Below are 25,453 nucleotides of genomic sequence, written 5' to 3'. Positions count from 1 at the left end.
TTTTTTTCTTTTAAGTTGCTCATGATTGGGATTTTGTGACATTTAAAAAGTTTGAGACATAATTTCTGGGTAATTAATTATTTTATTAATAATGCTAACATCTTATTAATAAAAGGGTCGGTGACATTCTCGAATGCTAAAGACCCATCATGGTGGTGGGCTCATGTTTTATGCCTTTAGAAGAATGGGTGTTCCTGCCCCAACTCCGATTGGTTAACAATTAATGAGAGAATGAATATTACAATGAAAGGTGTTTCTATTCTAATAAGGGACTGGAGGATATAATTTTGATAATATCATATACTTCTAAGCTGCCCAGCCTTGGGCAATCCCCACCCATCCCCGTATGAAGCACAATGGGCTTCCCCACCTTAGATGAAATTCCTTGTAAGATTGGGTGGGTCTGACCAAGATTGAGAAAAAGTTAATTCAATCTCATTATCAGAAATGTCCTTCAGATATTGAACAACCTCCAGGCTTCTGAAGAAAAAAACGCTGGTCCTAATTCAATAATTGATTATTAATATGAGGGAGAAATAGTCATTCCTCTCAACGTCCTTCCTTCCTTATCCTCAAGTCCATCCACAATCCAGTCTATCCCCATTCCCTATTCTTTAATGGATTGGAAAGAAAAGGAAGAAGAAAATCAATGATGAGACCATGGCTTCTAAAATCTATATAGTCCCTCTCCTCTTAGGAAAAGCCCTTCCACTCACCGTATGACATTCTGCAAGTCATTTTTGCCTAACTGGACCTAGTCTCCTCATCTGTTAAATGAAGTGATTGGACTGGAGTCCCATTCAGTTTATGATATCCTATGACCCTCATCTGGTTTCAGGCTCCTCTTGCTGAAGTCCCAAGCTGCTCTTGGGCGTGGTTCACGTGGTTTATCATCCTTCCCTTTCCATTCCCATACACACACACACACACACACACACACTCACACATACACACACTCACACACACACGCTCATAGAGGAGCAAACAAAACCTGTACTAACTGGAAAGCTTATCCCAGCTTGAGGCACTGAGGTTCCCAAACTGCCAGGAAAATCTTGGATATGTCTTAATTGGTGACCCACTTCCTCGTGTGTCCTCCATGAATACAGGATTCTAAAAGCTCATAATCTACAGCAGTCCTTGAGCAGAGATGACATAATAAACATTGGTGCTTTAGACAGATTAGAAGGGCAACGTAGATCACTCTACACTCTATGTGTGTCATATAGACCAATCTAGCTAAATGTTGAGCCTCTCCTCATTAGAGAGCTGTGTGCCACTTGATGAATTTTTCATACATAGCAATTCATGAAGATAATTTGCTATGGTGTAGAGGGGTCACATCAGAAGAATTATCCATACTGCCAAGAGGCTACGTAGTGTAGTTCCTAAAGTGCTAGACTTGGAGACAGAAAGACAAGGATTCAAATCCTGCCTCTGGTATAAGCTGGGTGACCATAGACAAGTCTCAATTGCCTCATCTGTCAAATGGGGTTGTTGGACTAGATAGCCTCTGATTTCTTTCCAGCTATAAATTTGTGATCTTACAATCAAATCAAAGATAATTAAGTGTATTACTTGTCAGGAGTGGGAAGGATGGTTTGATTGAAGTGGAGGAAAAGACTGGAGATAGAGAGTCTGAACTTTTTGAATAATCTAGACAAATTTCCCAAGAGATGGGTGGTTAAAAGATATGAACAGTTTTCTAAAGAAGAAGTAAAAATGGGGCAGCTAGGTGGCTCAGTGAATAGAGCACCATCCCTGGAGTCAGGGGGACCTGAGTTCAAATTCGACCTCAGACACTTGACGCACTTACTAGCTGTGTGATCTTGGGCAAGTCACTTAACCCCAATTGCCTTGCCTTCCCCCCTAAAAAAAAAGTGAAAACTACTAATGACCACAGGAAAGAATACTCCAAATCACTAATAATAGGAAAAATGAAAATCAAAGCAGCCCCAGGGTTTTACCTTACACCTGTCAAAAAGACAAAGATGAGACTGGTCAATGTTGGGAAGTATTGTGGAGAGGGAAGCATACCCCTGCATTTTGGGTGAAGGCCTGAATTAGTACAACCATTCTGGAAAGTGAATTAAATTATTCAAATAAAGTGGCTAAAATTTCTATGCTTTTTGACCCAGAGATTCCCCAAAGAGATCATTGCCAAAAAGAAAAGCTCTACACACACAAAAATATTTATAGCACTACATTTTATGGTATCAAAGAACTGGAAACGAAGTAGATTCCCCATGATTGGGAAATGGTTAAACAAATTATGGTACATGAATGCAATGGAATATCATACTGTAATTACAACATAATTCTTATGTTATAAGAATCAGCAAACATAAATACAGAGAAACATGGAGAAACTTAACATGAATTGATGCAAAGGGTACAAGTAAGCAGAGACGAAAAAATATATACAAAATGACTACATCTGTGGAAAGAACATTCAACAAATTATCACAAGTGTGTACTGTGAAATTATAAAAAAAAAAAATTGGCCCCAAAGAACTCTGGGAAGATATCTCCCCCCCCCACACACACACACACTTTTCTATACACAAATTGGGGCGGGGGGGGTAATTCATGGATGAGGAATGCTATATATAATTTTTTTCAATAATCAGTTTTGCTGATTTTTTTTCTCTTTTTTTCCTTCTTTTTTTCTCTCATAAAAATGCTTTGTCATTAGGGATGGCTCTCTGATGGAGAGGAAAAGAAGGGTTCAGGAGGAAATCTAGACAATAGGAAAGCAAGCAAAAGATATCAATAAAATATATTTTTAATAGTCCAAGAAAGATGATTAGGCCCTAAACTAGGTTGGTGGACTTGGCAGTGGGAAAGAAGGCTTAGATAAAGATATTACAAAGGTAAGAGTCAATTTCAATTGAGTAGTGGGGACAGAAGGCACTTTGGTATTTTTTGGGATATAAAATCTTAAACAGTAAAGTATCACCATTTTGACCAATCATTTTACTGATTAAGGAATTCTAGTTCAGAGAGACCACAGATTTAAAGACAGAAAGGACCTTCAAGGTCCAATTCCCTCCCTGAGGTCCATACATGTGAAGTTACTTGCCCAGGGTCACACAAACAGCAAATGGCAGAGACAAGATTTAAAGCCGTCTACGTCTGAATCTGTCCTCTAGATTTACCCAAGGTAGTACAACAAATAAATGACAAATTTGGAATTTGAACCCAGATCTCCTGGTTCTAAATCCAATGTTCTTTCTACCATACCACACAGTTCCCCCTCCTTTCCCAGGCAATGTGGAGCCCATTTCAGTGCAAAGTGAGAGCATTATTGATTAGCACATTATTGTCTGTATTGACATTCTCACTATAAATGAAACCAGGAGACACCAATAAGTTACAGTTAAAAGGGAGGCAGCTCACAGGTTCTCCTTAGAAAAATGATTGAAGGAATTGGTTGACTGGTTGTTGGATTTGATTTGATTGTGCACCCAAGGGCAAGAAATATCATTTCCTAGAACACTTGATCATCCTGGCTTGCAGTGCTCAGATCAGAATAAACAAACAGACCACCAGGAAGATAATTGCAGCTTAGCAAACTGTTCCCTGCCACAAAAACATCTTTTTAAGACCAAAATTCCTCTGGTGATGCTTTGTAATTGAAAGTCATGGAACACAGTGATACTAAAAGAATAAAAATTGCAGATGAACTGTAGGGCAATGGAGAGGTTAGTGCATTTAAGTAGATTACCCACAGTAAGGGGCCTAAAAGACATAAACACAGAGCCCTGTCCCTGGAAAAAAAAAGAAGTAGACAGGGTAGGTAGCAGGAGTTATCCCATCATCTTGTCCAACTCAATGTTCCACTGAGATGTTCTTGAAATATTAAAATGACCACTAGAAGGCCTCCAGTACAAGAGATGGAACCTCTGTGGAGTATTTATGGAAAAACATGGACAAGAATTGTAAAGGGGAGAGCTTCCCAACATGGGAATTAACTTGCAAAGTGGTAAGTTCCCTGCTACTGGTGGTATTCAAGGAGATGCTGAATGACCACCTGTCAGGCATGGTGTAGAAGAGATCCCTCCATGGGCTATGAGGTCAAACTAAATGACTTTAGGGGAGTAGAAGGGGACTTTGCACTTCATTTTGTCCTGACTGGTGAGGTTACTGGGGAGAATCGTAACGAGAGTTTATGGAAGGCAAGGACCATTTTGTTTTTGTCTATGAATTTCCAGAGCCTAGAACAGTGTCTGCTGCATAGTAGGTATATAATAAATAATTTGGTTGATTGTTTAATTTTGACTCATTTCTTTTGTTTTTATGTAACTTTTGCTTCTGAGTACATCCCTCCCACTTCTCCTATCCAGTAAACTATGCCTTGTAACAAAGAATGTTAAATAAAAAGAGGGAAAGAATCAGTTAACAAAACCACCCAACACACCAACTAAATCTGTTAACAGTCAATAATTCCATACCCATATTCTCCCACCTCTACAAAGAAGGGAAAGAGGGGCATTTCTTCTATAATTCTCCAGGGTCAAGCTTCCTAGTCCTTATAATCACAGTTCCCACTTCCACTTTTTTATTCTCTCTGTTTTCATTGTAATAGCCATTTTGAATATTGTTTTTCAAATTCTGCTCACTTCATTCTGCATCAGTTCATATAAGTTTTCCTATGATTCTCCAAAAGTTTCATATTCATTATTTGTTACAGCTTACATAATAATAGTGCTCAATAAATTCTTACTGAATGAATGATTCTGCATGTACATTGATTCTAAGGCCACTCTCCTCTGGCATCCTTGGTGCTGTCTAGAGTCCCTTAGTCCCCACTGTATTCCTAGTGTTGGGCTTGGAGTCAGGAAGACCCGAGTTCAAATCTGCCTCAGACACTAGCTGGGTGACCCTGGACACAGCCTCTGCATGCCTCAGTTTCCTCATCTGCAAAATGGGAATAGTGATAGCACCTACCTCCCAGGGTTGTTGTGAGAATCAAATAAGGTAACATTTGTAAAAACACAGTGCCTGGCCATAGTAGGCATAAATACTTATTCCTCTTCCTCTCCAACACTCTCCTTACAAAAGTTACAAATACACAATAATTCCCTATTGCCTACATCATTCCATTCAATTCAGCAAACATTTATTAAGCATTCCTAGCACAGGGCTGGGCACTAATCTTATAAAGACAAAGTGCAACAGTGTCTGCCCTCAAAGAACTCACTTTCTACAGCAGCCAACATGAATTGTTCTGCCCAGTATGTGAGACATGTTACAATATCCCCCTGCCACATTTCTCTGGCTTGTTTTGTAATTTTTCTCCCCAGTGAAAAGGAATTTCAAAATGTTGATTCCTGGAGCCAGAGCTGAAATCTTGCTCTCTCCCAGGCGATGGAGAGGTGTGAATGCACCTGTCCCTGGCTGCTGCTACTTCTGACCACAGTACTTTCAAGAGGTGGGCCTGAGACGTGACACCTGTTCCATCTAGATCATGGCTGCTGGATGAAATGGGTTGGGGAGGTTTCAGGTACCACAGAGTATGCCTGACTTCCTCTCGATATCAGACCTACAGACAGGAGTTTCATAAGAGCCCAGCAGAGTTTCTTTTACCAACACAGATTTGGGTTATGCAGAAGCCAGAGACAGTTTTTTGCAGCTGACCATCAGGAGACACATACAATGAAGAAACAAAATACAGATAAACTGTCTCGGAGAGGGATGCAGGGTAGTATATGGGTAAGGAGGGATAGTTTGGCAATCAGGAGACCTGGGTTTAAATACCAGTTCTGCTACTTACTAGCCATATGACCATGGGCAAGTCATTCACACCTCTGATTCTCACTTTACTCAACTGCAAAAGGAGGGTGTTGGGTTAGGTGACCTCTCAGATCCTTCACTTCCTATGATCCTGTGACCTTCCCTAGAATGTGTTAGCCAATAGGGTCTCTTTGGCATCCTGCATGCACACACCACACTCATTTCTTCTTTTCCTTGTACCATTCCTCCCCCCCCCAAAAAAAATGCTCTCTGTCCTCCTCTCCTCCTCTGTGAATTCTACTAACCCTTTAAGGCAAAAATTTTTAATTTTTTTTTGTGTTAAATGGACCCCTTCAACAGCATTTGGTGAAGCCCATGGACCCTTTCTCAGAATCATGTTAGGATTACAATGGAAATCAATTATACTGGAATTTGTTGTTCAGTCATTTCAGTCATACCCAACTCTTCGTGATCCCATGAGGGGTTCTCTTGGCAAAGATGCTGGAGTGGTTTTGCCATTTCCTTCTCCAGCTCATTTTACAGATGAGGAAACTGAGTCAAACAGGGTGAAGCGACTTGCCCAGGATCACACAACTAGTAAGTCTCTGAGGCTAGATTTGAATTCAAGTCTTCCGACTCTAGGTCTAGCACCCTACCCACCGGGCCACCTTGTTGCCCTATATTGCAATACAGTTATCAAAATATTTAAAGGCCGAGTTCACAGGCGCCAACTTCAGGATAAGGCTGAGTTCTCCCTCTATAGGAAGTCTTCCCTGACCCTGTCAGTCAATGCTTATCTCTATTCTTTAATCTTGAAATCCCATACACACCACACCATTGAGCAGCTGACAATGTATTTGCTGTAGACAGACCATGGGAGCTGGAGGGAACTTTACCGCCATCCAAGCCAGCCCCTTCATTTTACAGATGAGGAAGCTTAGGCCCACAGAGGTTAGCAAGGGTTATCATGCTCCAAGTGCCACAGTCAATAAAGGGCACTGTCAGGATGAGAACCCAGGGCTCACGCTTCAGTCCACCTTTGGACATGCCTCACCCCTCTTACACCATTCTCATCTTCCTGTATTCTTTAGTTGTTTCCTCCTTCTTCCCAACTAGACTGTATGCTTTTCAAGAGTCATATTTCCTCTGTTTATCTTCCCATAGTCCTTAGCACCGGGATGGGCATACTGTGACTACATAATAAATAAACAATACTAATGCAGATGAAAAGGGTAATTTTAAAGGTTACAAAGCACTTTTTTTTTTTAAGCAATTGGGGTTAAGTAACTTGCTCAAGGTTACACGGCCAGTTATTTCTGGGTGTGGTGCTGAGTGTCTGAGCCCAGGACTCGATCTCCATCCAGGTCGTCCCAACACTGGAACCAGTGCTCTTACTCGCTGAGCCACCTGGCCGCCCCTACAAAGCACTTTTCTTACAGAAACCCCTTGAGGAAGATGGCACAAGCTTTACTGTGTCCATTTTACAGATGAGGAAATTGAGGCTCAGAGACCTCTCCAAGGTCATGCTGTAAGTGGAAGAGCCAGCCCTCAGACCCTGCCAGGTCTTCTGATTTCAAATCCTCTCTTCATTCCATTGTGCTTGGCTGCTTTCTATCACTTCCCCCTGTCATAGTCGGCAGAGAGGCCAATGGCCCTTAGGTGTGATTGACAGATGGTTTGTTTTCTCCCATCAGAGCCCAAGATCTTCCCAGAAAGGGCAGAATCATAAGGGCTTCTCTCCGCGGGGATCTCTAGGTCCTGCCCTGGCTGTGAATCCTTCTTCTGGGAAAGTGGTGCCTCCTTCCACCCCCTGCCTCCCACCTCCCACCCCCCACCCCTACCTCAGAAGCCTCCCCCCCTCCACATGTGTTTCCTGTTAGTCTCCAGCTGTACAGTTCCCCTTTCCCCCTCCCGGAAGAAAACACTAACCTCAGTTTCACCTCCCAGTTTCTCTCCTGGGTCAATCAATCCCAGCTGCTTAATGTTTCCCTGATGCAGAGTAAAACTGTCTTTTTTCTGGCCTCCTCCTCAGCTTCACAAAAGCAGGGAGGATGGAGTTGCCCACGTATAGAGGAACCTTTCAGGACAGAAAGGGGACAAGTTCAGAGGAGAAGGCTCCCTCCCACACCCCCAGACCTTGGCAGACTAATAATAAATGAATGAATGAAGCCTGAATTCTAATCCTACCTCAGACACTTAACTGACTGTACGGTCATAGGCAAATTCTATTAATGCAACCTCCCTAAACCTTAGTAACTTCATTTTTCGATGAGAAAAATGTCATGCTAGTACTACTCACCTCACAGAGTTGTAAAGAAAGCTTGCAAAACCTTAAAATACAATGTAAATAAATATGTTATGAATCAATCTAGTAGAATTTCTCCTTAATGCCACATTTGACTAGCACCCAGAACCACACAGCACCCCACACACATCTGCTATGTATGGAGAACAGAGATGGAAGGGACCAGAATGTCACTGAATCCAACCTTCTTATTTTACAGTACAAGCTAAGGCAAAGGCACAGATTCAGTTCTGAGGTGTGGACTTTCTAAATGTCACACAGGTAGTAAGTGACAGAGCCAAAACTCGAACCCAGGTCTTTTGATTCTAAATCTAGATCCTTCCCACTCTAGTGTGTTGGACTACTCCTGAATCATATTACAAAGGGAGGAAGAACAGTATGGCAGTGAAGGCTTTGGGGCGGGGGGAGAATGTCTTAGATGACATTCATGTAGACAAGATGGCAAGAGGTAAGGCTGAAGAATATCCTGGTTAGATTGATGTGGTTTTGGGTCAGAAACCATACTCAAAGAGTATCAATTTATATATCCAGGAGATATGCTTTCATTGCTTAATACAGTCCCTGGAACATAGGAGACACTTAATAAATGGTTATTGATTTGACTGTTTATTCATAGTGGGGTAAGTCAGGGTTCTCCCCCTTGCAATATTTTTATCAGTAAGTCAGATGAAGATGCAGATGGAATGTTTGTCAGACTTACAAGGAAGAATAGTTAACACGTTGGTTGGCAGAATTAGCATTAAGAAAATTCTTAGAAGTTTGGAATAACAGTCCTGTATTAACAAAATGAAATTGAATAGAGACAAATCCATTATTAAAAATGGCAAATACAAATGCACAGATGCAGGATAGAGATAATATGAAAAGGATCCAGGGCACAGGGGGAGAATGTTGATGATAAACTTAATAGGGGTCAATAGTATGATATGATAATCAAAAAAAACTAGTTTTATATTATTGGTAATAGGAGGAATAGTGGGGGTGGTAGTAGTAACAATAATAGTTTATGTTTCTATAAGTTTTACAGTCTACTAAGTGCTTTCCTTACAACAATATTATGAGGTTAGAGTAATAGAAAAATGCAGTCTATCTCAGAGAATCCCATTTTACTCTGAGCTAGCCAAATCACATCTTGAGTATGGTACCCAATTCTGTAAGAGCATTATTAACAAACAGGAACTTATTCAGAGGAGGAAAAACAGGATGTTGAAGAGACTGAAAATCATCTCATATGAGGATTCCAGCATCTGAAAGCTGAAAGAACCTCAGCCTGGTCCAACACATAGGAATGACTAAAGAAAAGTGGGGTTAGAAGTTGTCAAATATACGAGTGGCTCTCGTGTGTGGGAGAGATTCGATTATCCATGTGGCTCCAGAGAACAGAGCTAGGACCAAGGGTGTGGGAGTTACAGCAAAGGAGAACTTGAATCAATATAAAAAGTTTTTTTTAATAATTAGCTGTCCAAAAAGGAACAGGTTTAATTGCATAATAGTAAGCAACCTATCCCTAGAAATATTCAAGTAGATAGATAATGGATGCTCTTGGCAAGGTTGCTAAAGGTTCCTTCCATTCTGGTTTTTATTTCAGAAGACATGGCTAGAAAAATACAAAAAGTTCCATCTCCAACAGTTTGACCATTTGATGAATTCTTTGACCATGGAAATCCATACTATTTATTATATTATATATTATATTAATATATATACTATATATTAATGAATCTCTAAAAGCCATTTTCTCCCAGTCCTCAAAAAACTGCTTCTTTATACCCCTAGACTTGCCCAACACAAGGAACACTCTCTTCTGCCAGGAATCTGCCTAGTAGGCAAAGTCTACAGATGTCCAAATTTGGTTCCTGCCCCTATGCCGAAGGAGTACTGCCTTTCATGGAGCTGGCTCCTAGGGACATCCATGAACCAACAAGTCTTGAGGACCCAAGAAACAGCATACCATGCCAGGAATGACTCACTAGATAAGTGAGAGCCACTCTTAAGATCAGGTTCTAGAGAACCTATTCCTTCATGGCTTAAAAAAACCATCATTATCTGAAAATTTCCCTAATTAAAAAAAAAAAAAGCTTCTCCTTTCCTTTCTTCCTTTTTTTTAAATTAAAGTTCTTTATTTTCTCTCTCCCAACCTTCCAGTTTAAAATCCTCATAACAAGGGGCAGCTGGGTGGCGCAGTGAATAGAGCATTGGCCCCAAAGTCAGGAGTTCAAATCCGGCCTCAGACACTTGACACTTAACTAGCCGTGTGACCTTGGGCAAGTCACTTAACCCCAATTACCTTGCCTTCTCCTCCCCCCCCCCAAAAATCCTCATAACAAATAAGCATGGTGAAGAAATGCAAATTTCCACATTGTCTATGTCTAGAAACATATGCCTCATTCTACATTTGGAATCCATCCCCTCTCATTAAGGAAGTGGGTAGCACAGGCCATCAGTAGTCCTCTGAAATCATGGTTTTTCATTGCATTGATCGGAGATGTTAGGTCTTTCAAAATTGTTTGCTTTTACAATGTTGTTGTTATTATTATATAATTATTCTAGTTCTGCTCAGCTTACTCTGCATTGACATATAAGTCTTCCCAGATTTCCCTAAAACTTTTCCTCCTGTCAACTCTTATGGTACAATATGGTACAATTGCATTCATATGCCATGATTTGTTCAGCCATTCCTCTAGAGTGACCATCCCTTTGATTTGCAGGGTTTTTTTACAACTACAAAAAAGGAGTCTATAAATATTTTTGTACTTAGGGCACCTTTTCCTCATTGTTTGATCTCTTTTCAGTATGGGCCTAGTAGGGATATCACTGGGTCAAGAAGTATGCACAGTTTAGTGACTTTCATTCCTTTCAATTCTTTATTAAATACCTCTTTGGAATGGATTAAATGCACGTGCATAGGCAATGGTCATAATGACCTGAGGTGGGGCTCTAGATTTGGAATCTTCCTTCTTTCACTCCTTCTCACTCCATGACTTCAAGCTGGGTTCTAAGGTATCTCTTGGGCCATGGATGCCCAGGAAGAACAAGGAGGATTAGAAGAAGCAAGTACTCTGTATGTAAATGTATACATATATACAATCCCAGCATCTGCACTGACCTCCACCAGACACCCCAGCCAGTACTCAGCAGGCTGCTGTTAGGGCCTTCCCCTAGACTCATAGAAACCCAAAGAAAAACCTAGACTGGACCTTATATGTAAAATCTAGTCCAGTCTCCTAACAGCTAAAGAAAGTGAGGTTCTCATGTGTGGCAACAATGACCCTGGTCACCAATTCTTCCAACTAGTAGATATTTCTCAAGATCAAAGTCAATCCCTAGAGAAAGAAAACCCCAGTGCATTGACCAAACCTAAGCAGTCATTCCTGGCACCCTCCAGGATATCTCTGCCCTGCAGATTCCCTTAGACCCAGGGAGTCCAACATCTGAAACAGCTCCTATTAGCATCAACAGATAGTTCATTTTTATAACTATTACAGTCGTCTTTAACCTGCACAGAATGAAAGACTGGGCATCTTACAGAAAGATCTCCATTGTAGTCAAAGACGGACACATTGACTTGATATGGCTCCTAGGCCTTGCTGTGCTACAGTTTTATTTTTAATGCAAATTAATTTCCTGATAATATGAATGATAAAGCACTTATTTATTAAGAACTTTCTATATGCAAAATACATAGAAGAGAGAACATCTAGTCCTCTCATATAAAGAAGGAAAGTGAAGGCCAGAGAGGGGTACTGATATCACAGATAGTTGCAGAATGGGGACGAAGCCTCAGGCCTCATATCACCAGTCCAGTATTCTTTTTTTTTTTTTTGAGGGCAATTGGGGTTAAGTGACTTGCCCAACGTCACATGGCTAGTTTTTTGTGTTAAGTGTCTGAGGCCGAATTTGAACTCAGGTCCTCCTGACTCCAGGGTTAGTGCTCTATTCACTGCGCCACCTAGCCTCCCCTGGTCCAGTATTCTTTCCACTATACCCCATTACTTCTAGGGACCAGATGGATGATGGAGGAAGCCTATTAGTGAAGAATTCCAAAGACATTTCCTTTCTGTTTCTCTATCACTTCCCTCCACCTTCCAACCCCTTGACAAAGGTTTGATGGCTAGCATTTGTACAACACTTTAAAGCCTGAAAAGGCACTCTACAAATATTATCTCATTTCATCTTCACAACAGCCTTGGGAGGTAGGTGCTATCATTACCTACACTTTACAGATGAGGAAACTGAGGCTGGGAAAGATCAAGTGACTTGCCTAGGGTCACAAAGCTAGTAAGTACCTGAAGCTGGATTTAAACTAAGGACTTCATGATTCCTAGTCCAGCCCTATCAACTGCTACTTCATTGTTTCCTGTGTTGTTTCCTTCTTGGGTCCCTTATTTAATCTAGTCAGAAACACCCCAGCCTCTGTCTGATAAGACGGAAGAGGAGCCATTCTGTTGATAAGCATTTAAGCACCTACTATGTCTTAGACACTGTGCAAAACTGAAAATGTACAAAGAGAGACAAAAACAGTCCTTGCCCTCAAGGAGCTCATAGTCCAATGGGGGAGACATAATACAAAAAGCTTAGTACCTAGCAGAGAGACAGATTTGATGGAATATAATTTGAGAAGGAAAGGCATTCATAGCCAGAGGGACTGGGAAAAGCCTCCTGAAGAAGGTGAGGCTTGAGCTGAATGTTGGAAGAAGCTGGGGGTAAGGGTGGGGGGGGGGCAGTTAGGTAGCTCAGTAGTGTTGGAGTAGTCCTCAGTAGTAGTAGAGTGCTGGCCCTAGATTCAGGAGGACCTGAGTTCAAATCCAGCCTCAGACGCTTGACACTTACTAGCTGTGTGACCCTGGGCAAGTCACTTAACCCCAATTGCCTTACAAAAGAAAAAAGAAAGAAGCTAGAGAAGTCAGAAGGCAGAGGTGACAAGGTAAGGGGCATGATGTACAGCTGACATAGAGACTTGTGCTTTGGAAAAATCACTTTAGCAGCTAAGTGGAGGATGGATTGGAGAGGAAGACTTGAGGCAAGGAAGCCAATTAGAAGGAGAGGTGATAACCACTAGGTTGTGGTTTTTTGAGTAGAGAAAAGAAGACATGCAGGGCAGATGTTGGGAAAGTAGAAATGACAAGAGTTGGCAGTAGACTATAAAACATGAGAGCAGGGGATCAGATTGGGGGCTTGGCTGACCCCAAGGATGATGGTGCCTTTAGAAGTAACAGGACAAAGTTTGGAAGAGGAGAGGGTTTGGGGGAAAAGATGATGAGGTCCTAGGTAGGACATATGGAGTTTGAAATTTCTTCTGAAACGTTCAGTCAGAGATGTCCTAGAAGTAGGTGGAGACAAGATTGCAGCTCAGAAGAGATACTGGGGGAGATACACAAAGCTGGAAATCATCTGCATAGATAGTATTTGATCACTGAACCCATGGGAGCTGATGAGACCACTAGCGAGATAATAAAGAATAAAAGGAGAAGAGGGCAGAGCACAGAGCTTTGGAGACACACCGAACGTAGATGAAGAACCGGCAAAGAAGACAGAGAAGGCGTGTTTGGACAGAGAGCAGGAGAAACAGAAGAAAGCAGTGAGGAGAAAACCTAGGAACAAGAGAAGATCCAGGAGGAGGTGATCCATGGCATCGAATGCCACAGAAAGGTCAAGAACTATGAGGATTAAGAAAAGACATTAGATTTGGCCATTGAGAGATTACTGGTAATTTTGAAGAGGGAAGTTTCAGTTCAATAGAGAGGTCAAAAGTCAGATTGTAAAGGGCTTAGACATGAGTGAGAGGAAAGGGAAATGTACTGAATGTACAAGATTTTTCTCAAGAGGTTTAAACATGAAGGGGAGGGGAGATAGAGGATGATAGCTTGTGAGAATAAACAGATCAAGTGAGCATTTTTAAGTATGTGGAAAACACAGGCATGTTTGTAAGGCTACAGGGAAAGAGTCGATACATTTGTTGCTGTTCAATCATGTCCCACTCTGTGACCTCATTTGGGGTTTTCTTGGCAAAGATGTGGAGTGGCTTGCAATTTCTTTCTCCAGATGAGGAAACTGAGGTAAACAGGGTTGTGACTTGCCCAGAGTTACACAGCCAGTGAGAGTCCGAGGTCAGATTTGAACTCAGGTCTTCCTGACTCCAGGCCCAGTGCTCCATCCACTGAGTCACGTAGCCAATACTTAGGGAGAGATTGAAGATTAAAGAAAGAGTAGGAAGGATAATGAGGGCAATTTGATGGAAAAGTTATGAATTGATGGATCAAGGGAACATGTGCTGATGGATCAAAGGTTTGTGTTGATCAAGGAGAAGGGCAATGTTTTTATGCAAGACCAGAGTGAAGGAAAAGATCATGAAAGATGTCTGAATGATTTGAGATGAAGAGGGAGGGGTTGGGGGTAGAAGGAAGACCTCCTAGCAGATGATACCAAGTTTTCAGGAAAGCAGGAAGCAAAGTTCTCTGTTGACAGGGCTAGGGAGCATAGACTCCATGGGAAACTTGAGGAGAGAAGCTTGAGACAGCTGCTGGGCATAATGGGAGAGTGCATCCATTAGGGAACAATTGAATGTTTGCCTTGCAGCAGTTAGCACCCAATTGATATTAGATAATATGCAATGGCTCTATTCAGCATAATTTTGTAATTTCCTCCAACTCTGTTCAGCAACATATAAATAGGAGAAAAAGAAATGGATGGTGAAAGTGATTCAAGATTGGGGTCTCACTGGCTGTCACAACCCTGTTTGCCTCAGTTTCCTCATCTGGAGAAAGAAATTGCAAGGTGCAATGAGTGACAGGTCAAGGGATAAGGGAAACAAAGGGGAAAAATAGAATTAAGCTGGTTCTTTTTCGGTCCCTTCAGTTGTGTCCAGCTCTTTGTGACCCTATCAGGTGTTTTCTTGGCAGAGATACTGGAGTGATTTGCCATTCCTTCTCCAGCTCATTTTACAGATGAGGAAACTGAGGCAAACAGCGTTAAGTGACTTGCCCAGGGTCACACAGCTAGTAAATGTCTGAAGCCAGATTTGAACTCCTTAAGATAAGCTTTCCTGATTCCGAACCCAGTGCTCTATCCACTATGCCACCTAGCTACCCAGAGTTGGTTCACTGAGGGTAAAAATGGAGAAGGGCAAGAGTAATGACTGGGAAAAAACTGAGGGGTGGAGGGAATGAAGCTCATGATGAGGATGAAGTACAAGGAGAGGAAATGGTAAAAGCACAGGGAAAGAGTGATAAAAGATTATGATCAGATAGAGGAATTTCAGAATATTTGTGGACAAGGTCAAGGGTACGACCAACTCGGTGTGTGCACCCATGGTGGAGTAAAACAGCAGGTCACAGGAAATTAGCAGATTGAGGAACTGAAAAGTTAAGGTGTTTGAGGAGGTATTAAATATGTGTGAATATTCAATAGCATAAAGGAAAAAGATGGAAAGGAGAGAAAGACTGTGAGGCAGGCACTGAATTCATTGGGCATGGAAGAAGAATGTCCTGCAGAGCAACAGATAAGAGCTACAAAGATCTGAGTTGAGCAATAAATGTGGATGTTGGGAAGGAAAGATTCCATGGTGAATGTGGCGGAGGCCAAAATCTAGAAATGACTGTGAGGTAAGGAGTATTCTGACTTCTCCACCTTGATCAGTGAGTTATGGCATTTGAAAGAAAGTACAACCAGTACTAGAATAGGAAGTGAGAGCCATGTCTCAGTGAGGGCCAGAAGGTAGAAGGAGTAAGAAAAGAAGAGGTTTAAGATGAAAGCAAGTGTGTTAGTTATGGAGGAGGCATTCTCAGAGGACACACAGTGGAAGAAGTGGGCAAGTCTAGGTTGGGACATTTGGAGTATAGGGTTGTGGTAGAGAGTCACAAGAGTGGTGAGCTGAGGAAAAAGAATGAGGTTTGTACATTGGCAGAACCATTGTGATGAGATTAGTATTAGGGAATTGGAGTCGGCTAACCATTGAGGAATGAGTCCAGGTCTGATAGGACAAAGGTCCAAAGAGGAAGGCATGAAATTAGATTATTGTTCCCCATATCCATCTTCCTACCCTCTGTTTCACCAAAGTGAAATGTTTAGAAAAGGTTAAAGATGCTCCTTAATCTATTCTAGAGCATTGGGGATGGCGATCCAGCCCAGTCTATGGCCACAAGGGCAACAAAGTGAGAAAACAATAAGAAAGTGTGTGTAGTAGAAAAGTTGGAGTCATAAGATCTCTGTTCTCTTCCTGGATCTCCCACTTATTAGCAGTTCATACTGACTACTCATTCTCGGTTTCCCTACTTGTGAAATGAGGGATTTGCCCTAGATTATTTTCAATTCTACCATTCTGTAATTCTTTGAAATATGTTTTCTTTAAATGATTTAGCTTTACCATGATGGGCTTGCAACCAAACATTGGGAGGATCCTATAGGTGGATTCTAATAGAAGAGTGGACTGAATATCTTAATATCTTTGTCCTGATGACCCTGAGAATAATAATGACAATGTCTTATATATTTCAAAATAGTTTCCCATCAGTCATCTCATTTGATCCTTATAATACTCCTGGTGAAGAAGACATGGCAAGTATATGCATCAATAAGTCATTAAATTAGTGATGTCTTTATTAGGGGTCCAACCTTCAAAGACAAAGCCTGTGACTCACCCACTCCCACATTCTTGTCCTGCGTGGTTCTTATATGTGTCCTCCAATAAATCCTCCAAAGAGGATCCAATGTACCCATCATGCCAAAGGCATACTTCCTCTAGGTCTTTTTGGGGAAGAAATGATTATCCCTATTTAACAGAGGAAGAAAATGGGACCCAGAGAAATTGCTGACAGAGCTGGTACTAGGTCCCAAGTCTCCAGACTCCCCATGACATGTGCCTTCCAGATGGCCCTTACTAATCTTGTTCAGGTCTCTGCCTTCTGCAGTTCTTCCCCCACCCCCTTCCTTCCCTGCAGGAGGATTATTTCTGAAGTCAGTATGACTGGGGCAGGCCAAGGCTATGGAGAAGGTAGTGTCTTTGTCAGCTGGCCAAGAAGCTGTCCTCACCAGGAGTCCTCCCAGCATCCTCTGCAAGTTTTCCAGGAAAAATGATTCCCAGGGCCCCAGGGAAGGAGGAAAGGAAGGAGGGAGGCTGGGGACTGAGCAGGAGAGCTGCTTCTATCAACAAACTGGATAACTGATGAATTCTCTGATTTCTGAAGCAAAGCTCTACAGCACATTTTTCAAGGCAGGGTTTATGAGAATCCTTGAGGTTAAGCTTTGTGGTACTTACTTCTACCCTTTCCCAAACTCCCATTGATCTTAGCCCATCCACCAAATCATGGAATTGGAAGGCAGGCCATGGTACCTTATAGGGTCAGAGGATATATGATTTCAAGCTCGAGTAGACCTCAGAGGTCATCTAGTCCAATATCCCCATTTTGCAAATGAAGACATTAAGGACTAAAGGGGTCAAGTGACTTTTCCCAGAATCCCACAGGAAGTGAAATGGCAGAACCAATATTTCAACTCAGGCTCTCTGAGCTGACTCCAACCAAGGCATTTTTGCACCAGGTGGAGAATGAGGACAGATGTAAGGACAGCCCTGGCAGACTATCCATCCTCCCTGGAGGTGGGCCATGAACAAGATTACTTCAGGAGGACATTTCTGTCTGTTTCTCTTCTTACTCCAGTCTTCCTGTAAATTGAGAACAAGTTATCCTTTGATAGTTCAAAATTCTGTTGCCAGTAGTCTCTCCACAAGTACAGATCAACCATGTCTTTTTACCCTGAAATTCTTGTCTATGTTTCTCTTAAAATCTCCTATCTACACACCTCTTTTTTCTTCTTTTAATCTTTGTTAGCAACTGGTAATCTCTCTTTAAAGCCCTACTTCATTGCTACACATCATGGAACACAGGTGACCCTGAGTTCTGAAGCTCTGACAGGTTTGACCGTGCTGGAAAGGGTTCTGGTACGGTCCTTGAAGCAAATCGTATCTACTCTCTGAGTTCCAAACTTAGTCTAGCTAAGTATGGATGGAGTGGCTCATTACAGATGGGATGACTACTTTACTTGGCTTTAGCTACTGGCAGAGCGGCCAGGATCCTACACCATGTGATTTGAGCAAGGTCTTTTTTTCTTAAATGTCTTCAAGGGAACTAAGGGGTTAACAGAGCTTTCTGGTCACTTGAATATAAAAAAGTCACAAGTAGTATAACTGATATGGGATGACCACCATTGGGAATGTGTTGCCCTCTCCTCTGTGAATATCGTTTCTCTACTCTGAATGTCCTTCCTCTGCTATGGCTAAGGAAACCTCCACTTAATAACCGTTATATGTACTACTGAGGGACCAGCCTAACCTGGTCAGCTTTAACCTAGTATGTCCATCCACGAAAAGAGCTACTCTTGGGATGTTCTATTACTATCCTTGCATTCATCATCTGTATATGCTGCACCTTGCTCATGCCCACCATGCATCTTTCCATTGTCCTTTAGGTCTCCTGAAATTTGGATTTCTCTGAGATCATGACATTCCATAATTTTTAGCCCTATCACATTACTAGGAGAATATTGGTGCTAAAAATATTTCATTTTTGTGGTAGGGGAAACCTTGGGATCACTGAAAACAGGATGTTATTTTTCAGATATGAATACAGTCCAATGAAGACATCGGTTGCTTCTATTCCATTAGAGGATTAGTCATTAACTATCAGGAATATCTGTCCAAGATATACGTACTAATGGACTAATTCAGAAATAGCTCATCCAGCTACAAGTCATAATCTAGGAAGTATGCATTCTATGTTCACTTGGTTTTCTCCATGTGGATTGTTAACAGTATTAGATGTCTTTGAGGGGCCCTGTAATATTTTGGTGCACGGTGTAATCAGCACAATGTAATTTCCAAATAGGATCATCTGGAGAAATTCTTCATCAGGAGAGAGTTCTTGTTACATCTGGATTTCCTCAGGACACTTCTCTTGATGCAGGTTTTGAAAAGTTTCTCATTGATAAATCTTGTAAATTGGTCCCTGAGTTCCTTTAAAAATGTGTCACACTCAGCATGGATTTTTTTCTATATGTATTTCGGTCAGGGTTAATTGTTTTTGCTGGCTTCTCCATTTTCACTTTTTCACCCTCAGGTACTGAAGAAGTAAAATCCAGTTCCTGTACCATGAATTGTTAGAATTAGTCATGATAGAAACTCTCAGTGTTTCTTTCATTTCCCATCTATTTGCTGACTTTGTTCTAGTTTTCTCTATAAGGATATGGCTTTAGCTAGGTCTTTTGCTAAGGCACTCTATGGAGTATTGTAAATTCTCTCACTGCTTTTCACTTCTTGTTGAGACAATAATGCTTGTAATCTTCTGCCATTCTCCAATGTAATGGTTTGCAGATGAATTTGTACTATAAACCTCTATTGCCCTGTTTTCTGTGTTTCCTCTTGGAGAGGAGGTCAAGTATTTTCTGACAGAGGTGGTTTCTGGATTCTCTTGGCCTTTTCATTGTGGTAGATATTTTATACAAGTTAAAATTCACTAAGTAATGGTGATCATCAGTCTTTGATAAATTTCCCATTTTTCAGAGGCAGCAAAATGTTTAAATATGTTATCTTCCCCTGTGCTCACCTTCAAGTTGAAATCACTGAAGATCAAGGCATATGTTGACTTCATTTGGAAGACTATGTTAAGTTCTTCATAGAATTTCTATACTTTTGCATTGTCACCATAGACATAAGCTGCAACTATCTTCATAGTGACCTGTCTGCTTACAATCATCATGGGCACCACAAGCAAAAATTGACCAAGTACCATTAAAATTATTTCTTGTTGCCTTCAGGAGTAAACTAAAGTCAACTCAATCAACTCCTTTATTTCATTCTTGGGGGAGAACCTGTGAGTCCTCCATCCATTTAGCTACAATTTCTTTTTTCCCCCTCTTTTTAAAAATTTTATTTTTAACGTTCTTTTCCTTTAAAAATTTTTTTTAAGCAATCAGGGTTAAGTAACTTGCTCAAGGTTACATGGCCAGTTATTTCTGGGTGTGGTGCTGAGTATGTGAGCCCGGATTTGAACCAGGTCTGGAGCTGGTGCTCTTACTCGCTGAGCCACCTGGCCTCCCCTCCTTTTAAATTTTGAGTTCCAGATTCTCTTTCTCTCTCACACCTCTCCCCCACCTTCTGAGAAGGCAAATAATATGATATCAAGTATATGTGGGAAATCATATAAAATATATTTCCATATTAGTCATATTACCAAAAAATGAAGAAAGCAAGAAAATTATGTTTCAGTTTGCACCCAGAGTTTATCAGTTCTCTCTGGACATGGATAGAAAATGTTTTATCATGACTCCTCTGGAATTGTCTTGGGTCACTGTATTGATCAGAGTAGCCAAATCTTTCACAGTTGATCATCAGTACAACATTGCTGTTACTGGGCCCAATGATCTTCCAATCCTTCTCACTTAACTGTATCAGTTCATATAAGTCTTGCCATGTTTTTTTTTTTCTGAAACCACCGCCTCCTCATTATTTCTTATAACACAATAGTACTCCATCACAATCATATACCACAACTTGTTTGATGGGCATCCCCTCTATTTCCAGTTTTTGGCCACCACAAAAAGAATTGCTATAAATATTTTTTATTTCTTTGGGGTACAAGTCTAGTAGTGCTATTGTTGGGTCAAAGGGTATGTGCAATTTTGTAGCCCTTTGGGCATAGTTCTGGATTTGGCCATAGTCTCCAGTATGATTGGACCAGTTCACCGATACTCCACCAACAATTCATTAATGTACCTATTTGTCACTAGTTATATCATTTGTCTCTTCTGATAGCTGTGAGGTCGTACCTCAGAGTTGTTTTAATTTGCCTTTCTCTAATCAATAGTGACTTAAAGCATTTTCTCATGTGATTATACATAGCTTTGATTTCTTCTTCTGAAAGCTGCCTGCTTATATCCTTTGACAATTTATCAATTGGGGAATGGCTCATATTTGAACAAATTTGACCCGGTTCCCTATATATTTAGAAATGGGGCCTTTATCAGAGAAACTTGCTATAAGTTTTTTTGATATTATTTTGTTGTCTATGGTACTTTCTAGTAAACTATAGTTTCCCTTATTGTCTCTTACAATTAGGTCGATTTTTCTTTTGCTTTGTCTGAAATCATGATTGCCACCCCTATCTCTTCACTCAGCTGACAAAAAATAAACTCTGCTCCAGCCCTTTGTTTCAACTGTGTGTGTCTTTCTGTCCCAATTGTGTCTCTTGCATACAACATACTGTTGAACTCTCCTTTCCAATCCATTCTACTATTCATTTCCATTCTATGGCTTAGCTCATCCCATTTACATTCATAGTTATGATCACTAACTGTGCATTTCCCTCCATCCCCTTTTCCTTTGTTTATCCTTCTCTTAATCTTTTTATCCCATCCCTCCTCAAAACTCAGTCTTGCTTCCAACTAATCCACCTTTTCCCAATCCATCCTCCCCCTTATTTTCTCCTCCCCTCACCATGTGTCCTTTCTCCATTAGCTCTTATCTCCCTATTAGATAAGATAGATTTTTATACCCAATGAGTGTAATTTTCTCTTTGTACCAATTCTGATGAGAATGAGGTTCAAGCATTGTCTGCCACCACCCCAATTTTCCCATTCACTATAAAAGCTCTTCCTTTTATGCCTTCTTTACGTGAGAAAATTTGCCCCATTCTACCTCTCCCTTCCCCCTTCTCCCCAGTGCATCCCTCTTTCTCTGCCCTACATTCTTTGCTTTGGAGATCATCCCAACATAATTGACTCACACCCATGCCCTGTGTCTATGCAGACTCCCCTTCTAACTGCCCTAAGAATGATAAAGTTTTTAGGAATTACAATTATCATCTCCCCACATAGGAATGTAAACAATTTAACTCCATTGAATCCTTTATGATTACTCTTTCATGTTTACCTTTTTATGCTTCTTTTGAGTCTTTTGTTTGAACATCAGATTTTCTATTCAGTTCTGGTCTTTTCATCTAGAATGCTTCAAAGTACTCGATTTCACTAACTATGTATTTTTCCCCCCGGAGATTTATACTCAGTTTTGCTGGGTAGGCTATTCTGGGTGCGAGTTTTCAGTGCTTCCAAGATGGTATGAGATAGGAAGAGGCCTCCTGCTCTCCTGGCCTTCACTCTGGCATTTACCCAGGAAGGCCCCTGCTCCTCTGAAGCTGCAACTATCTGTCCTCTTGGCCCTAGAACAGTAACCAGGCCCCCTGTTTCCTTGCTGCTGTGAGCCTTAGCTCTCCTCTTAACTCTGGATCTGTGACCAGGGCCCCTACTCCCTTGGGACCAATTACAATCCTTCCTCTCCTCCCTGGAACTGTGACCCAGAACTGCTTATGGGCAATAGAGTTGCCAACCAATGCCAGCTGCACCCAGTGCCAGCAAAGAGTTCCTCGTTATCTCTTTCTGACCAGTTAGCCGACCCCCGCACTGTCTCTGGGCCCTGAGGTGTTTCCTCTGAGTTAGAGATATTTTTTGTAAGTTATGTGAGATCAGCATCACCAGATCTCATATTGAGAAGCCCAAGGGAATGTTCTTCAGAAGAATCCTTTGCAATATCTCCTGAAGGAGAAAAAAAAAAAGAGTAAATTATAGGCTTTTGGGAAGAAATTTCTGCTCCAAATCCTTCATTTTACACAGAAGGAAACTAGGTCTAAAAGGTGAAATAGATATATCCCAGGTCACATGATAAAGTAGTCACAGAAGCAAGACCCAGACCCAAATTTCCTGCCTACAGTTTCAGTTGTAGGATGAATAATAATAATAATAATATCAACTAAGTCACTTAACCCTGATTGCCTCCCCCTCAATTGTCCTGTGCAGAGAATGATTCTGTCATAATCTTCCTGGAACTCAGAGGGCAGGGAAGGCAGATAGAGAATACAGAAGGGCAAAAGGAAGGACAATTTGAGGCCCCGGGGAGATGTAATCTAGGGATCTGAGAGAGGAAGAGAGATGCAGAGAGGCTGGTGGATCAGAAGCCTGAGGACCTGAGTTCTACATGTCTTCCTTCTTCTTCTTCTTCTTTTTTTTTTTTTTGCTTTTTGGAGGGGGAAGGTAGGGCAATTGGGATTAAGTGACTTGACCGAGGTCACACGGCTAGTTTCTGTTAAGTGTCTGAGGCCGGATTTGAACTCAGGTCCCCCTGACTCCAGGGCCAGTGCTCTATTCACTGTGCCACCTAGCCACCCTCCTTTCTTCTTGAGTAAAATGGAGGCCATATTCTTCACACAGTTTATTTCAGAGAGTGGTGAGGAAAGTGCTAAGTGTTTTGTCAAGTTTGTCACCCTAGAAATGTCTGTTGTTATTAAACAGTGAGTACTCAGCTTTCTAAAACTGTGGTGTTCTTTCTAGTAAGGTCAATGAGGGCTTCTGAGAACTCCTGCCAGACACTGTAGGGGACTAAAAGGAAGGAGACCTCAGTTATCTCTTCCAACATCACAACTTTCCCTATCAGTTTCAATATGTCAGGGGTTGGCATAAGAAATTAAATGGGAATTTGGGGGGAGTTTTGCAGAAGCCACAGCTGACACAGAAAAGGTTTAGAAACTTGGAAATGCATAAAATATGTGTATAGTGTTGTATAATATCAACATATTTTATCTTTTAATACCATAATAATGCAGATTTCTCTGGTACGAAGAAGGGACAAAATATTTTATATGGATTTTCCATTTGGTGGGGGCACTACACTCCTAACCCCTGTGATATGGAAGGGATAATTATAGTCTCTGTCTTTGTGATGGGTGGGCTAAATCTCTTCTCATTGTAATAATAATAATAATAATAGCTAAGTCACTTAACCCTGATTGCCTCCCCCCAATAAATAATAATAATAGCTATCATTTATAATAGTAGGTGTTTTTATTGTCTCTATTTTACAGAGGAGGAAATTTAGGCAAACAGAGGTTAAGTGACTCATCCAGAGTCACACAGTAAGTATCTAAGATAGGATTTGAACTTGTCTTCTTGAATTCAAGTCCCAGTACTCTGGCTGACTGTGCCCTCTAGATCCCTCATCCTCTCCAGCACCTTGATCCTCACCCCACCAGTCTTATTTCTACTGACTGTCTATATTGAGCAAGAAACCCCCTGATCTGGGTTCAAATCCTGCCTTTGTCACTTCCTAGGCAGCACAGAGCCTCTCCGGGCCTCAGTTTCCTCATCTGTAAAATGAAGGAGTTGGACTAGATACCCTCTAATATCCCATCCAACTTTAAATCTGTGGTTCTGTGACTTCCTCTTTCCTCCTATACCTGCTGATCCTGCCAAATTTCTTCTCTGGGTCAGTGACACCATCACCCTGCCCCCCCCCACACACACACACACAGAGGCCCTAAACTCACTCAACCTCTGGATCCAATTTCCTTCTCTCTTCCAGATGTGGTTCCAGGTTCTGGAGATAAAGAAATCACTCCTGACCTCAAGGAACATGCATTCTGAATGTATATTAAATAAAGACACTGACTTTTGGGGAAGGAGGGCACTGACCACAGGAGTCAAGTCCTGAACATGACCGACCTCTGTTTGTCTCCTCCCTTTAGCTCAGCCACAACCCCAGTATGGGACCTCATTGCTAGGACTATTTATTACCTAACTTTCTAACTGATGGCTCTGCTTCCAATCTCTTTAAGCAGTTTATATTTGGACCAATACAGAATTGTCATCAATATTATTAACTGGGAAAATGGTGGACTCTCTCTTATAAATCTATGTGGAGTTAACCCTTCTACTTAGACTACCCTACCCCATTTTTGTCTCTGATTATTAATGTTCCTAGAACAATGTCCCTCCACTCCTGGTCACTTTCTCAATCTAAGGAACGCTGGTCAAAGTAAGGAAAAAAGCATTTATTAAGTGCCTAAAATATGGCAGACACTGTGCCTAGCCCTGCACAAATTTTGTGAGTCATTTGATCTTCACAACAACAACCCTGGGAGGTAGGCACTATTATTATCCCCATTTTACATGTGAGGAGACTGAGGCAGACTGAGGTCAAGTTACTTATCCAGGGTCAGGTGGCTACTAATTTCTGAAATGGGATTTGAACTTAGGTATCAGGCCCAGCACTCTATCCCTACATGCCCAAAGCAGGTGATCTGCCATGAACTCACTTAGTATCATAACACACATTCTTCCCCTGCTTAAAAGAGTTGTTGTGATCATGGGCTGTGGGAATTGTGGTTTCCTACAAGGTGGAATTAAAAATGAAGTGTTTTCATTTTGCAGAAGGAACAAAAGAATTAGAGTATGTTGGGTGGTGAAGGGAGGGTGGTTTGTTAAGGAGATATCAGTGAACTATGGCAAAAAGGTAGGTCTATATTTGCCTGAGTGAAACAGAACTGATCTGTCTCTGTTTCTCTCTCTGTCTCTGTCTCTCTGTTTCTCTCTCTGTCT

General features: G+C 41.3%; 1 protein-coding gene across 3 annotated transcripts in view; it reads left to right on the top strand.

The window, feature by feature from the left end:
* ZCCHC24 (zinc finger CCHC-type containing 24) overlaps nucleotides 1-25,453 on the top strand; it is a 168,899-nt gene that overhangs the window by 112,339 nt on the left and 31,107 nt on the right. The window lies entirely within an intron of this gene.

Source organism: Petaurus breviceps, unplaced genomic scaffold, assembly GCF_028583685.1.
Source record: "Petaurus breviceps papuanus isolate PSGF00001 unplaced genomic scaffold, PetGlider_PUasm1.0 90762, whole genome shotgun sequence".
Taxonomy (NCBI): domain Eukaryota; kingdom Metazoa; phylum Chordata; class Mammalia; order Diprotodontia; family Petauridae; genus Petaurus; species Petaurus breviceps.
The sequence above is the reverse complement of the archived record's forward strand: the minus strand, read 5'-3'. Positions and strand labels throughout refer to the sequence as shown.